Here is a 15,921-nt window from a genome sequence, read left to right as displayed (position 1 = left end):
GTCATAGGGACTGGCCAAGCTCGACTGAATCTCACATTTATTCCTAAAGATACATTTGACCGGGGGTTCAATTTTTTTTTAATTTAAGTAATTCTGAATAATCCTGTTTCTCAGATTTTCAAACAGAAGTAGTACCTAGGTAATAATATCTTAATTATTGAGGGTTTTATGTGTTAGACTATAAATATTCAATATGACTTGATGTGTAAATTCAAGTATTTTATACTGTGCTGCCTAAAGTCATTTGCCCTTTTTGTGAGCAGGGCGGTGGGGGGGAGGGGGCGGGTGATAAGGGGAGACAGGGAAGGGCACTTTCTGTAGGATGGAAAGAGTAGAAATCAGGCAATCATGAATTTTGAAGCTGTGCCTGTCACTGCCCTGAGGAGGCCTGACTAAATTTTATTACAAAATCTTGCAGTCATATCTCAGTGGAGGCTTTTCTTGGTGGAGCATCAATAGCACTTGACAGAGTCAAGAAGGAAATAGGGCTTCCATGTGGAGACAGAAAGGGATGGGAATGGAAAGTTTGCCAGGGTGTCCATACCAGTCCGCAGGCCATGTGAGGCTCGGGATGGCTGAGGATGCAGCCCAACATAAAATCGTAAATTTACTTAGAACATTATGAAATTTTTTTGTGATAATGTGTCACAATGTATTTAATGTGTGGCCCAAGACAAGTCCTTCCAGTGTGGCGTAGAGATGCCGAAAGGTTGGACACCCCAGGTTTAGGGATATAGGGGCAAAAGGAGAGGGAGAGAAAAATGTGATGCCAGAAACTTTGAACCTGGAAAGTCGTCTGAAGAGGAGACTTAGAAGTTTCTGGGCAACTTGATCAAGGAAAGAGCCCTGCAGTAACTCAGGAATCCCCAACATTTGGGGTTGATTGAGTCACATCAATCCACTTCTTGGATTATCACGAGTGTGGAATTTCCTTGCAACTTTTACAAGAACCCTTGATAGCCTGTTGCCCAGTAGGATTACCACCAGGCCATGTCATGAAACTTTGCAGTTCAAATCAGTGCCTCCTCACCCCTAATCCCTACAAATACAAATCTCAGCAGTGCTCTTGGGGTCATTGAAAGGCCAAAGAACATTATTGAGTGCCTACGACAAATGAAAAGAAGACACTATGGAATTCTTGGTAGTTTCATTTGCAGTTCATCTGAGGATAGCCCTTCCTGTTTCTGCCAAAACAAGGGTTCTGCAGCAAACACGAAATTCTTGACCGTTCTTAATGGTTTTCAAGTACCGAGGACGTAGATTTCTTCACAGTGAGGTATCGGAGTGCATCAATGAACAGTAAAGAGGAGTATAGGTTATTCATATATTGAGTGAAGTAGATTGGGTGTACCTTTTTATAAGAACGAAAATGAGAAAAAGTAAACCACAAAACCAAAGGGCAAAAGTCACTGATGAAACACTGTACCTGAAACGTCTTGGCTGTGAAGTTGGAACAGTAATAGAGACTATAACCAATGAATAAACAAAAATATTTAATTTGCAAGTAGAGCTGGTTTTTTTTTTCAGAAAACTTTTAACTTTTTAATTGAGAAAAAGAAAACTCTGAAAGCATCTTAAACTGAAGTCAAAGAGGAATATAATTAATAAAAGCCTTAAAATTCAAAGGTCAGACTAGCTTTATATAACAGGAAAATAAATTATTTTTAAAACTAATTTAAACATGGGCTAAGGAATGGAGGTGCCAAGTTAAGACAGTGCCTCTGCTTTATGAAGCTATAACTACATTGGGTCCCTCAAAATTGCTAAAATTGAAAATAGCCAATCTGTCACCTCTGATTTTTATTTCAGAAAATAACCACCCCCTTCCAAACAACATATGGTCTAATTTTTGTCCAAATGTATCAAACCAACCATCTGATTGGGTGTTTATTCATGGTTTTTTTCTGGGCAATCCAGCACAACATAGACCTCTATAGACAGCATTAGCCAGTACCACAACTGCGTGACAGACGGTGTGAGTACAGGTTTTGCAGACAGCCCCCTCGAGTCTGTACTCAATGAAGGAAGCCCCTGGCTCAGAGGACACGAGGGTTAATCAACAGCAGCTGACAAAACACCTGAGCTATGAGCATTACATTCTTTGAAATCTATATTGAACCATCTACGTTCCCACCAAAACCTTTTCTTTCAGTAAAGTTCAAGACCACATGGCCTAAACGCTAAAATATCTTCTCAGGCGAAGTTCTAGGTGTGAGACAGGGCTCAGGCATAAGCCTCTTCTGACTTTAGAAACCCATTATTTGCAACTCTCCTGTTCTCAGGTGAGGGCAAACTGAAAAAAAATTCACTGTTTCAAGACTATTAAAAAGTTTATTTTGGAAGGAGTAATTGGCGAAAAACCTATGACCATCATTTTTCCAACAATTTGGTCTCAGAGTAGCATATAATTCTTTCCAGACTGCATGGGACTAGCAATGACAGCAGGAACTTGCCAAGCGTTACCACTGAGGCCTCTAACACAGGCCCCTCGGAAGGAAAGGGGAGGCACAGGCCTTAGTCTCAAAATTGCAGTTTTTTTAGGGAGAATGTACTACATTGGTAGGCACTGCCCAGCCTATTACCCAGGCTTCATCTTCTAATAGTCATTTTCTGTGCTGTTATCAGGAATAGGCATCTGCGTCTTAGAGCTTCATGTCTCCAAACTAGTATGTGAGAAGTGAAGGCTTACTCCTAATGAGACATTTACTGCAAAACCCCAGTCACGAGAATCCAGAGCTGTCCATAGTTATTGAAATCTTTTAAAAAATCTTAGTCACTAAAGAAAACTTGAATAACATTAAAATGTAAATCTTAAATGTAAATATGCTTACTTCTATTAAAAGTCATCTTTAATCTTTTTTCTGAGAAGGATACTTTCTAAACCACACTATCCTCAACATGTGAACCTAATTATAGCCGGTATGATCAGAATTTCACCTTTCCTAAAGTAAGATAATTCCAGTTACAGTCATTAGGAAGTTCCTTTTTATTTTTTCTGTCAGTTTTATGAGAGATAATTAACATACAGCACTGTATAGATTTAAGGTATACAGCATAATGACTTATCCACAGTGAGTTGACATCCATCATCTCATATGGAGACAAAAAAACCTCTTTTGCCTTGTGATGAGAACGGTAGAATCCACTCTCTTAGGAACTTTCAAATACACTGTAAAGCAGTGTTAATTATACTCATCGTGCTGTATGTTACATCCCAGTACTTATTTATCTTATGACTGGAAGCTTATAGGTTTTGGTCACCTTCATCCAAGTCCCCGACCTCACCCTGGAAATTTCTTACATAGTTTCCAACATAATGAGTATAGTCTAAAAATTTGAGTCTTTGTGTAGGTCTGGATATACATGTGTCACCATCATTATCATCATAGAGGCATCGGAGCACCCCAGAGTGGTGCCCATCCAAATTAACTTATAACCCACACAATAGTCAACATTTGTAGATATTTTCTAGTTTATCTTTGGTTGCTTCCACCACTGAAAAATCATGACAACAGTAAGCCCCAGCAAAGATGTCTTCATTATTGGTAGTTTTTAAATATGTTTGCAATTATAGTGTTTAGAATTATTATGTTGTAAACACATTCAAAATTGTAATATTATTAGCAAGCAGAATTTTACTACCTGCTGCCCTGGCGATTATATACACTTTCAGCTACTTTGATTTCATGTCAATTATTGTATTATAAAAGTCAACTCAACACAATGTATATACACAAACATTTCTAAAACTTGTACAGATATGGGAATTTTCTTTTAAACATTCTGTTTTTATCCCGGGTTAGTTGCTTATGTTTGTCTTCTTCAACAAGGGATGCTAGTGCCCCACACAATTTCTACCTGCACACACGCCCTACGCAAACTGGGTGTCCGGGTATGATTTTGCTCCTTGTAGAGGAAACATATAAGTGTTATTATACACAGAGCAATAATGACTCAATTTCCTTTTGTAAATTCAATACATTTACTCTCCAAAGATAATATCTATTCTAGCGTGGATTCCTGATGATAGTCTGCTTCTTTGTTTTAAAAGATATGTCTGCCGTCATGAGAGTTTTAACTTAATGTTATAAAAATGTTTCTCTAGCTCCAGCAAAGGGATTCTTATTTCTAAGTAATCATGTGTTTTTCTCACATATAAATATTATACATATTTATCAGGACATATGAAATTAATACACACTGCATTATATCATTTAGATTCATATTGTCTCAAATGTTTTTTGTTATTAGCAAGTGTTATAATGACAGTGATGCTTTTAAAAAAATGTTGAGTAGATTGTTAGTTGTAGGCCATTCTAGGGAAAGTTGTGATACTCGCTACTATCTAAAAGAGTCCAGTGAGAAAAACAGCAGTTAGAATGGCTCTTCAATGTCTCCTTACTGATTTCATTCTCTTGGAGTATAGAAAATTCTGGAGAAGTCTATGAAGCTAAAGGTTTTTCACCCTTTTCAAGTGGCAGTTAAGATGCCACAGTCGTCCCAGGGCAGCTCATCTCAGCCTGCCGTTTCCCAAAATCAGAATAAAGTAGTGGCCTGAAGGAAATATGATCAATGTTAACGTGAAAACCAGAGTGGCCTCCTATTTCTTCATTATGAGGAAACATCAGCCTGTCAATATAAAGGACAAAAAATGAAGTACGAAGAGGAGGAGAAAAGATATCACCATTTTCACGGCCTTTTTATGGGCCTCCATGCTGAAGGCCCTGGAGCTGGGGCTCACCTGCACCTTCCTGGTGTGTCTCCTCAAAGAGAGAAATAAAAGGAGCAGTGGAATCAGTGACAGAAGAAAAGGAATAAAGTAGATAAAATTAGAAACAATCAAGCTCTTAACATACAGAATTTTAATTCCATCTGAAGACAGTGTTGAGTTTTTTTCATGTCTTGTAGAGATATTAATCCAGAAACGATGGAGTAAATACATTGGTTCATGATAGAAAAACAGAGAAAACAAAGAGGCCAGTGGAAGCGGGAATAGCACTTTGCTAATTCTCCACCTCAGCCAAGCAAAGCAGGGGTGGGAGGAATTGGCTATTCTAAAGAAGTAGAAAATGCTTAGAGAGGTGGCAAACCAGGCAGCCAGGTGATTGGATAGTGTCCAAAAAATGACAGTTTGCTAGTTTTTCAATGGCGTATAGATGGGGCCACAAGACCATTATGAGTGAATCAGATACTGTTATCCAAAGGGCAGTGATTCTGGAGAGAGCCAGGCTGGTGAGGATGCAGTCAGCCAATGAAAGTTTTCGACCCTCCACCCAGCCAATGCGTTAACTAGTACAATGAACCCATTGCCCCAAATTCCCGTTATGAATTCTCCTACTACAGCTCTCAGAAGAATATTTTCAGTTCTAGATGGCATATCTGTAAAAAGAATCCAGAAAGCTGATATTATGTTTTACTGATTGTTATGCTGTCAAAGATTAGAGAACAATATCCAATTTCATACTTTTTAGATACTGTCTCACTTATCTTCTGAGAGATTTCTCTTTTGTTCCAGCGGTAGGTCTGAAACACGAGCAAACAGATCCCACCTCACAGATCTTAATGAGAAACTTGAACATACTTTCAATCAGCTACTGATTTCCAAACTGAACAGTAAATGTGCCCACTCATCACTGGCACTGGCAGCCGTCTTCCACTTGTGAGGACGTCTAGAAAAGTAAAGTCAGGTACGCAAATGTGCAAATGTGAGACAGACTTTCTTACACTAATTTGCACTTGCCTTTTCAGTTGAAATGCAGTGCTACTTAGATTCAAGTTTCTTAATTTTAGTAGCTTTCTCTAAAAATAATCTCTACAATACAGACATTATTCGTTAATGTCACATAATGAAATCCACTTTTTATAGACACTGTAATACATGAAATAAGTTTCATAAAAGGGGAGCAACATAAAGGAGCTCACAGAGTAGTGTGAAAAGCAACACTAGATACACTGTTACTATTGAATGTGACAGAAGTTTGACCAAAATGCAACTGTAATACAGAGAGGGGTGCCATAGAAACCTATGGTCAATAGTTAGTTCTAGTTTCATGCAGATAGTGATAACTAGCTGGGTCTGGAAGCTTTTTAGTATTTCTCAAAGAAATACATAAAAAGGGAAATGATTTTTCAGAATGATGTAAAAGCATATGCAAGGGTACGAAAATCAGACCTCTCTTTAAGATTCTACCATGACCTTTTTAGTTGTGTTTTCCATAAATTACTACCTATATGATTCAATAAATTACTACCTATATGAAAAAAAGCTATTATTACCTGAGAGTAAGAAAAATACAAGATTGAAAAGAACCAAAGGGAATAAGGGTGGGAAGGAGTTTCTCCTTTTTATTAATTATGCTTTTGGTAAAATCTGTTGTCCCATAAAAATTAATTTAAAGTAAAATATATTTAGTTTCTTTTTTTTGCTTCAACAAACAAGTAACTCTAATACAGTGATTTTTCAACCTTGACTGCAAATTGGAATTACCTAGGGAGCTGTAAGATTGTACCCTATATACTGCCTAGGAGCTACCCACAGGGACCTTCACTTAATTGGTCTGGAATATGTTACTGGCATTTACTGAGAGCTCCTTAATGCATGCTTACAACACCTAAACCCAGGCTTGTGGGTCTTTCTACCCACAAGCTGCAAATCCATGAAGAGTCTTCAGGAACAAGACAAGATTTTGCCCATTGGTCCTCTTAAATGCATTCCCAATTCAGCCAATTTGTACTCTGGTTGACAAATAACCTTTCATGTTGGTCTTGGCCATCGATAGTGATGCTTTGGTGCCTGAGGCACTCACCTGCACCCATACTACTGGTGGGAACCCCCCCGGGCATTTCTTTGGCAGAACCAGTGCTGTGTCTGGACCAGCCCTCATGGACCAATTCTTATGATTGCAAGACCCACCTCAGCAACAGCCATCAGGGAATTTAAAGAACAAAATGTATTACTCAAAAGCCCTGCAGTGTGTACAGCCACACAAGGAAGTCACAGGTAGAGAAAGAGAGATAATGCAGACTTGGGGTGCTGCCTGTGTTGGAATTGAGGGTGGGGTAGCAAGGGTTTCTCAGGTTCACTCTTTATTGGTGAATTCAGAAAACTAAAAATGGAACTGCCTTTTGACCCAGCAATTCCACTGCTGGAATTATATCCTAAGAACCCTGAAACACCAATCCAAAAGAACCTATGCACCCCAATGTTCACAGCAGCACAATTTATAATAGCCAAGTGCTGGAAGCAACCTAGGTGTCCATCAGTAAATGAATGAATTAAAAAAACTCTGGTACATTCCACAGCACTGGTTCTGCCAAATTTCCAGGTACATTTACATGGAAATGGAAATGTACATTTACATGATGGAATACCATGCAGCAGAAAGAAGGAGCTCCTACCCTTTGCAACAGCATGGATGGGACTGGAGAGCATTATGCTAAGTGAAATAAGCCAGGCAGTAGAAGACAAATACCACATGATTTCACCTTTAAGTTGAACCTAGTCAACAAAACAAACAAACAAGCAAAATATAACCAGATAAGATAATGGGAGTTGGAGGGAGATAATGGAGGGAGGAGCGGGAAGGGTTTCTGGAACAACGATAAAGGACACACGGACAAAACCAATGAGTGATGAAAGCAGGGAAGGGAGGTGGGGATGGCTGGGGTGGTGGGGAGAGGTGGGGGGAAAAGGCAGACAATGGTACTTAAACAACAATAAAATAAGATATATGTACAAGTGGGAATTAGGACCCAGGAAGGGAAAAGTGGAGTCACTCAAGTGGTCAATTACCTAGGTTACCCAAGATTCTCTAAATGGGGAACTTTGTGGGTTAGAGCGACCTGACTTCCTATCTAAGTCTTTTACTCGTAGCTCTGTCATACAGCTGGCAAGGTGTTTGTTCAAGATGGATGTCTTTGAAAGCAATGCTTCAGCAATGAAAAACTTAATATCAGGCACTTACCCTACATGACTTTGGCAACCATAGAAGCTCCATGAAGGAAGAGTCAGTTTTGTTCCCAATCACTGATCTATTTCCAATTCCTAAAATAGGGAGGGCTTGGCAAATAGTAGGCCCTCTATAAATATTTGCTAAAGGAATGAGTGCTAACTTAGTTGGTAATCCTATTAGAAACATAGAAAAAGAAGATGAGTAAGACTTGACCAGTGAAAGAAGTATAAAAGCAAGAAAATAACTCCTTAAAACTAGAGGAAATTTAACAACATGTGTATGAACTCATGACAGATTGCTGTACTAATACTGATATAACCAATGCCTCTCTCTAGTCTTTTTGCCCCTAACAAGAAGTTATACAGAATCATAAATACTTATGGGTCTAGCAAGATATAGGACCCTTTTCATTATGAAAGAGAACTACGTCCAGCCCAGGGACTTAGAGGTGAGTAGGAAACTCTAGATATTGGGGCAGTGGAGTGAGAAGGCCCTAGAAATCACTGATATTTTTAGATATAATCTAATATGGTGGAGAAGGCTACCAGAGACGAGGACTCCACTGGTAGGCGTGGTTTAGCAGCTGATAAAAGCCCGATAGCAACAAGTCAACCAGGAGATGCTTAGTCATTAAAGAATGCTTGAGTCATAGTTACACTGAAGAAGAAACCCAACCTCAAAGATGTAATGACAAGTATAAACTTCACAAGCATCTTATGCTATGAGTGGGATTCAAAGCCCAAGCTAATAATCACATTTCTAAAAATTTATAGTAACTACATATCCCTCTCAGCTCCTGGATTGGACTGCCCTCCATGCTTCATTTTTTAAAATTTATTTAAATTACATTTTTAATTTAATTTCTTATTGTTATTCAACTACAGTTGTCCCCATTTTCTTCCCACCCCTCTACCCTGCCACAACCACCCCCACCTAGAACCCTCGCTCCTACCCTATCCCCATTGTCTTTGTTTATGGGTTCTTTATGCACGTTCCTTGATATCCCTTCCCCTTCTTTCCTTTGTTATTCCTCCCCCACCCTCTACTAGTTACTGTCAGTTTGTCGTTACTGTCAGTTTGTTCTTTATTTCAATGTCTCTGGTTATATTTTGCTTGCTTGTTGGTTTTGTTGATTAAATCCCACTTATAGGTAGGTTGTATGGTATTTGTCTTATACTGCCTGGCTTATTTCACTTAGCATAATGTTCTCCAGATCTACCCGTGCTGTCGTGAAGGGTCAGAGCTCCTCCTTTCCTTCTGCTGTATAGTATTCCATTGTGTAAATGAAACACTTTTTCAATACACTCACTTGGCTATTCATGGCATTTGGCTATTATAAATTGCACTGCTTTGGACATTGGGGTATATAAGTTCTTTGAATTGGTGTTTCAGGATTCTTAGGGCACAATTCCAGTGATAGAATTTCCAGGTCAAAACGCAGTTCCACTCTTAGTTGTTTTAGGAAATTCCACACTGTTTTCCACAGTGGCTGCACCAGTATGCAGTCTCACCAACAGTGTACTAGGGCAAAAACTAAAAGTTTTCCCACTGAGATCAGGAACAAGACAAGGATGTTTACTTTCACCACTTCTTTTCAACATAGTATTGGAAGTCCTAGACACAGTGATCAGACAAGAAAAAGAAATTGGAAAGGGGGAAGTAAATTGTCATTGGTTGCAGGTGACATGATAGTGTACATAGAAAAAACTCTATAGACTCCACCAAAAACTACTCAACCTAATAAGTGAATTTGGAAAAACAGCCAAATTCACTTATTAGGATACAAAGTCAATATTCAGAACTCAAAAGCATTTTTGTGCACCACCAACAAAATATCAGAAACAGAAATCAGGAAAATAAATTATATTTTATTGATTATGCTATTACAGTTGTCCTTATTTTTTCTCCTTTTGTCCCCCCCACCCCTGCAACCCCTTCTCCCCCAGGCAATGCCCCCACCATTGTTCATGACCATTGGTCATGCATATAAGTTCTTTGACTACTTCATTTTCTCTATTGCACTTTACATCCAATGGCTATTCTGTAACTACTTATTTGTACTTCTTAATCCTCTCACCTCTTCACCCATTTCCCCTACACCCACCTCCCATCTGGCAACCATCAAAATGTTCTCAGTATCCATGATTCTGTCTCTCTTCTGGTTTGTTCAGTTTGTCTTTTAGATTCAGTTGTTGAAAGATATGTATTTTTGCTATTTTATTATTCATAGTTTTGACCTATTTTTTCTTAATAAGTCCCTTTGATATTTCATATAATAATGGTTTGAGCCCTGGCTAGTGTGGCTCAGTGGATTGAGTGCCAGCCTGCAAATAAAAGGGTCACTGTCTCTATTCCCAGTCGGGTATATGCCTGGGTTGTGGGCCAGGTCCCCAGAAGGGACACACGAGAGGCAATCATACATTAATGTTTCTCTCTCTCTTTCCTCCTCTCCTCCCCCTTCTAAAATAAATAAATAAAATCTTTTTTTTTAAATAATGGTTTGGTGATGATGAACTCCTTTAGTGTTCTCTTGACTGGGAAGCTCTTTGTCTGCCCTTTGATTCTGAATGATAGCTTTGCTGGGTAGAGTAATGTCGCCCCCGCTTTTCATGACTTTGAATACTTCTTGCCAATCCCTTCTCGTCTGCAAAGTTTCTTTTGAGAAATCAGCCAACAGTCTTATGGGAACTCCCCTATAGGTAACTAACTTCTTTTCTCTTGCTGCTTTTAAGATTCTCTCTTTATCTTTAACCTTCAGCATTTTAAGTATGATGTGCCTAGAGTGGGCCTCTTTGCACTCATCTTGCTTGGGACTCTCTGTGCTTCCTGGACTCGCATGTCTATTTTCTTCAAATTAGGGAAGTTTTCCTTCATTATTTTTTGAAGTAGATTTCCAATTTCTTGCTCTTTGTCTTCTCCTTCTGTCACCCCTATGATGCAAATGTTGAAGGGTCTGGCATCAAAGAGAGCAAAGGCCTTTGTCCCTTTACTGAACCTTCCCCTCCAAAGAGATGGCAAGCTGGTACCATTCTGAGATTCTGTCAATCTGGCTGACACTGTTTGAACTGCTTGGAGATCCCCAGAGACTCTGCCTCACCCAACTTACTGGCCCACCCAAGCTGCTTTTTCATATGAATGGGTGGTCTTGGCTCATGCTTCATAACTTCCTAAATCCTCTCAAACAGGCAACAGTTGGCCTCAATGAGCCTCAGGCCTGGCACTAGCAGCAGCCAGCCTAGATTCATAGCTTGGCTTTGCCTGGGAAAATCCAAGCCCAGCCCAAGTAGCAGCTATCTCAGGTTGTTTTATAGTTCTGGCAGGGGAGCCTTAGGCAAAACACACATGAGAGCAGACCTTGGCCTGCACCACCCGGAAAACCTCAGGGCCAGCACACCCAGCAGACAGCTATAGACCCCACCACTACCCTAGGGCACCACCAACTTGCCCCTGCACAGCTGAGCTTCCCCGGAGGTCAGAGGTTTGTGGTCAGTAGTCACAGCCAGTCCTTGCATCTGACTAGCCTGGGCAAATCCCTCCCACTGATCTGGCCAACAGCAACCAAGGCTCAACTACAAGAGGAGGATATATCAGCCCACCCCAAGAGTATGCAGTTTGGGTGATAGAAGAGGCTGTGCAACTAGACCCTATAGGACACCTACTACATTAGGCCATGCTAGAAAAATATAAGGTCAAAGCAGCTCTGCCTAATACACAGAAACAAACACAGGGAGGCTGCCAAAACAAGGAGACAAAGAAACAGGGCCCAAATGAAAGAACAAATCAAAACTCCAGAAAAAGAGCTAAATGAAATGGAGATAAGCAATCTATCAGATGCAAAGTTCAAAACACTGGCTATAGAGATGTTCAAGGAACTTAGTGAGGACCTCAACAGCATAAAAGGGCCCAGTAAGAAATGAAGAATACACTAGTTGAAATAAAGAACAATTTGCAGAGAAACAACTGTAGAGTGGATGAAGCCAAGAACCAGATTGGTGATTTGGAACATAGGGAAGCAGAAAACAACCAATCAGACTGAGAAGAAGAAAAAAGAATGCAAAAAAAATGAGGATCGTATAAGCAGCCTCTGGGACAACTCCAAGTGGTCTGACATTTATATGCTTCATTTTTAAAATGCTTATATAATGTAACTATCATGAAAAAGCATGATAAAAGCATTATTCAAAAGCATACATTCAAAAAGCATTATTGTATATATAAGGTAGATTATTATAAAATGGTTAGCAGATAACAACTAATTACATTTATGCTATACACACAGCCCAAAATAATTAATCTAAACTTATAACCATAATTAAAATAAGAAAATTTGTGAACTTTGAATTTATAACAGTCAGTAGAAAGAATCATTTCTTTCAAGGAATAATGAGAAAATACATTCAGAAGTCTACTTTGCCTTAATTTTTAAAAAATCCTGACTTCTAGAGTGATGTTGAGTATATACTTGTATAGTGGTGAACTGCCTTATGTGAATGTAAATAAGGTGATTCAGCTGAAGATCTTATGAGCTCCTCTCATGAATAGTACCTTTTTAGGCTCGAAGTCTTCCTGTTTCCTCCCTGTGTCTGTGATGTCTCCAGTGAAATAACATACATGAGCTTTCTCTTTGACGCTTTCCCTTGTCCTTTCCCTCGATAAGCCCACCTTTATAGATTTCCCCAGTGGTCTCAGAAAGGCGGGCAAACAGATGCTCCCCTGGTTGTGATGATCTGTCCAAGCCTATCAACAGCCAGCTTTCCCATTTCTTTGCCAGCAGAAAAATTCTCCTGGTTCTTGTTGAATCACAACATGGAATTTTCATGGAAGACTCTTTGATTGTCTTTAAAGTCCTGTCCTTGGTGTTTATTTGGGTAAAAGAGACCTTTCCTATTTCTTTGACTCTACCCTAGCCCAAGGAGCCAACAGCTGAGGCCAGGGCAACAGCTTGAAGGGATATGGATTTCATCTTTCACAAATGGAGGATATTTGCCCAGCTAAGTCACTTCCATCTACGATCATTCATTGTAGATCTTTGTTTCATCTGGCATGCTCTTTTAAGTTTCACAACTGAGGGCTACTTTCCCCTCCCTGCCCCCAATATCCTTAGGGGGCCAACTGGCTTTTCCTCAGGACAGACCTAAGATAGGCCAGTCTAACTTATTAACACCAACCCCTACACTGATAAGCATCAGAGTCTCATACGCAAAATTGGACATTTCTTTAGTTTTCTAAGGCTTCTTTTATAGATATTTTTTAAAGTAAAATTTGAAAAGCTATAGTCTGTAACATGGAATTTGGTATACAAGGAAACAAAAAAAAGTTTGCCTATGTCTGTTTCTTAAATTCATCAAACCAACATTTCAGATCAATCTGTTCTTGTGAAGATTAGTCCTAAGGTCCTGAATAGTACATAGATTACTCTAGACAACATATCCAGTGTCCCCAGTGATGGAATTGAAAATGACTGTGCGATGATACAAGTAGCCCTTAGAGGGTGTTCCTGGCTTAGAGGAAATAGGGCCTAACCAAGATTTGGCAAGAAGCTACCTACCCAACGGAGAACAAATAAACCACCTGAGACGCTGAGGAAAATGGCGTCTCTTCCCCAGCCGTCAGTAGAGGTATGGGTTTCTATGGGGTATATACATCCATCGCTCAGGAAAATGTGCCTTGCTGTGCTCGATCCATGTCTCATCTGATGTCTTCAGCACTAAACCTAAGGATCAGAGATACAACGATTTCATCCGTAGAAATGAGGCATTTGTTCCTCTCCTATAAATCACCTGGGTAGACAAATTGAAATAAACAATGATTACACACAGGTTTTTAAAATGAACATTTATTTGGTGAGTGAGAGAAGGTAGTTAACAAGGAATCGATGATAATATCTCTTTTTCTCCAACACTTTGGTCTCCGGGCAGGACATGGGTGAGTCATGTCAGGTGTTCTTCTCCAGGGTGTATGGGACTGGCCATGCGTGTGTTGGGAGTGGCTCTTCTTGGATTATGGCTTGGCTGCCATTGAGTCCCCCACAAAGGCTCGTATTAGGGAGAAAGTGGAGGTGCAGAGCATGATCTCACCTGCTTTTCCAATATGCAGATTACGACACATCCATTGCAAAAGCTCCAACCTATGGCTTGGCCTTCTTTTACTGGTCCGTTGCTGTACTTCTTTGTCAAAAATAGGTCCCTGCTCTTCACAGTCCCATGTCCCCAAGTTTGCTGTGTGAGTATGGGCTTACTCCTAGTTGCACGTTTAGTCTTTCATGCCTAAGGCCCACTTATTAGAAACAAGAGTTGTACGTAAGTGGCTTGATTGCTTTAGCTCGCTTACTGAAGTTCAGTGGCACTAAAAACTAAATAATGTTTTTGGTTACAATCATAAAGAGTACAAGATTATCTTCAAGTTATTTACATGAAAGAATATCCAACAAACTCAATATCTGAATCGAAATGTATGCAACTTGTTTTGCATATCACCTTGTACCAAGGCAAGATAATTACAATGATAATCTTTGTTAAATGCTAAATTGCTGTCCAAAATAATGCATGTACATTTTATTTTGTAAAATGTAAATTACTTAGTGAAATAGAAACTGTATTTCTTATCATTAAAACAATTATCAATATCATTATTGTGATTGATACCCAAGAGTACCATATAGCCTAGACACACTTGCTGTTTAGTTTATTACATGTGGGGAAGGAAGACAGGGAAAGTGGTAATTCTACCATCATTCCCATTCTAGAGCAGTGCTCTTGCTTGGCTCCTCAGCATGAACTTACAACCCACATGTTTATCACCATTTAATTGCAGGGGTTTTTTGGTTTATTCTCACACAATTTAAAAAGCACATCAAAGGTAAACCATAAAAAAGAATTCTTCATTTTTAAAGACGTGTTATCTATACATGTACAGCACCTGTACAGTATTATAATCCATACTTTTAAATTTTAATTTGGATAGCACTTTCCCACCCTTAACCTTTTTTACAATGTGTAACTACCTTATATGAATGTACATTATTAGTAAATCAGCACTGTATGCACTTAGGCATCTCCTAAATTTGCAGTGTGGTGTTCTGTTATAAATATTGCTTTCAACGCCTGCCCTATTGACCTGTTTCTAAGTGGTTCTCAAAAACTCTAGTAACCAGATTACAACAAAACATATGTACACAGATACAAACATAATCATTCTGAAAATATAAGTATGACCTTTTTATAGTAACAATACAGATGTGATTTTGAATTAAGGAATAATTCTATATATTTTAAGCCTATTACATAACATGATAGAAATATTCATTTTGTCACTCTAAAAATGTATATTACATATCCTGGAATTTAGCAAAAGTGATAAATGCTTAGATACATCAAAAATATTTATGACTGGGAATTTCAAAATAAGATTGACATTATAAGTATGTGTTTACAGTTTCTACTTAAAGACTTTTTTGCACAACAAATATTATTTTTATTCTTAAACATTTTATTCCCTTGTTTTCAATAAGATCTATAATACACAAATGCAATGCTTTTTCATTCAATAAAAAGACCTTTTAAGATACGAGGTCATGTTTTCCCATCTGTGACAATTAATGTTGCCCAATTAATTTTGGTCAACATTTTATAGGTCTTCTACCTAGTCAAATTTGTAATTCGTCTCGATTTCTAAAGAACCGTATGCCTCACTCCTCACGTGAGGTGCATTTACATAGATCTCTTACATATAAAATTAAATAATTAGATTCACTTTTAAAAATATTTGAGGTTTTAAAATACTGGAAACTATGTTTTAAACAAAGATTATTACTTTCAAAATTGCATTGGCTGGCCATTTGTGAATTATTGCCAAAAGCCACCTATGCCAGTGGAAAATTCTATTATGCTTAACAATTCTTAAAAGAACCCAGTAGGGAAGAAAAAACTGTCAAGTGAACATCGATCCCCAAAGTCTCCTCATTAAGCTA

At 38.8% G+C, this 15,921-nt stretch overlaps 1 pseudogene; it reads right to left on the bottom strand.

Annotated features, from left to right (window-relative positions):
- Window positions 1–4,354: 4,354 nt before the first annotated feature.
- Window positions 4,355–5,377, bottom strand: LOC118978495 (taste receptor type 2 member 7-like; annotated as a pseudogene).
- Between the last annotated feature and the right edge of the window lie 10,544 nt (window positions 5,378–15,921).

The sequence above is a fragment of the Sturnira hondurensis genome, unplaced genomic scaffold, assembly GCF_014824575.4.
Source record: "Sturnira hondurensis isolate 20B ecotype Veracruz unplaced genomic scaffold, ASM1482457v3 Scaffold0021795, whole genome shotgun sequence".
Lineage (NCBI taxonomy): Eukaryota > Metazoa > Chordata > Mammalia > Chiroptera > Phyllostomidae > Sturnira > Sturnira hondurensis.
This window is presented reverse-complemented; position numbering and strand designations above follow the sequence as displayed.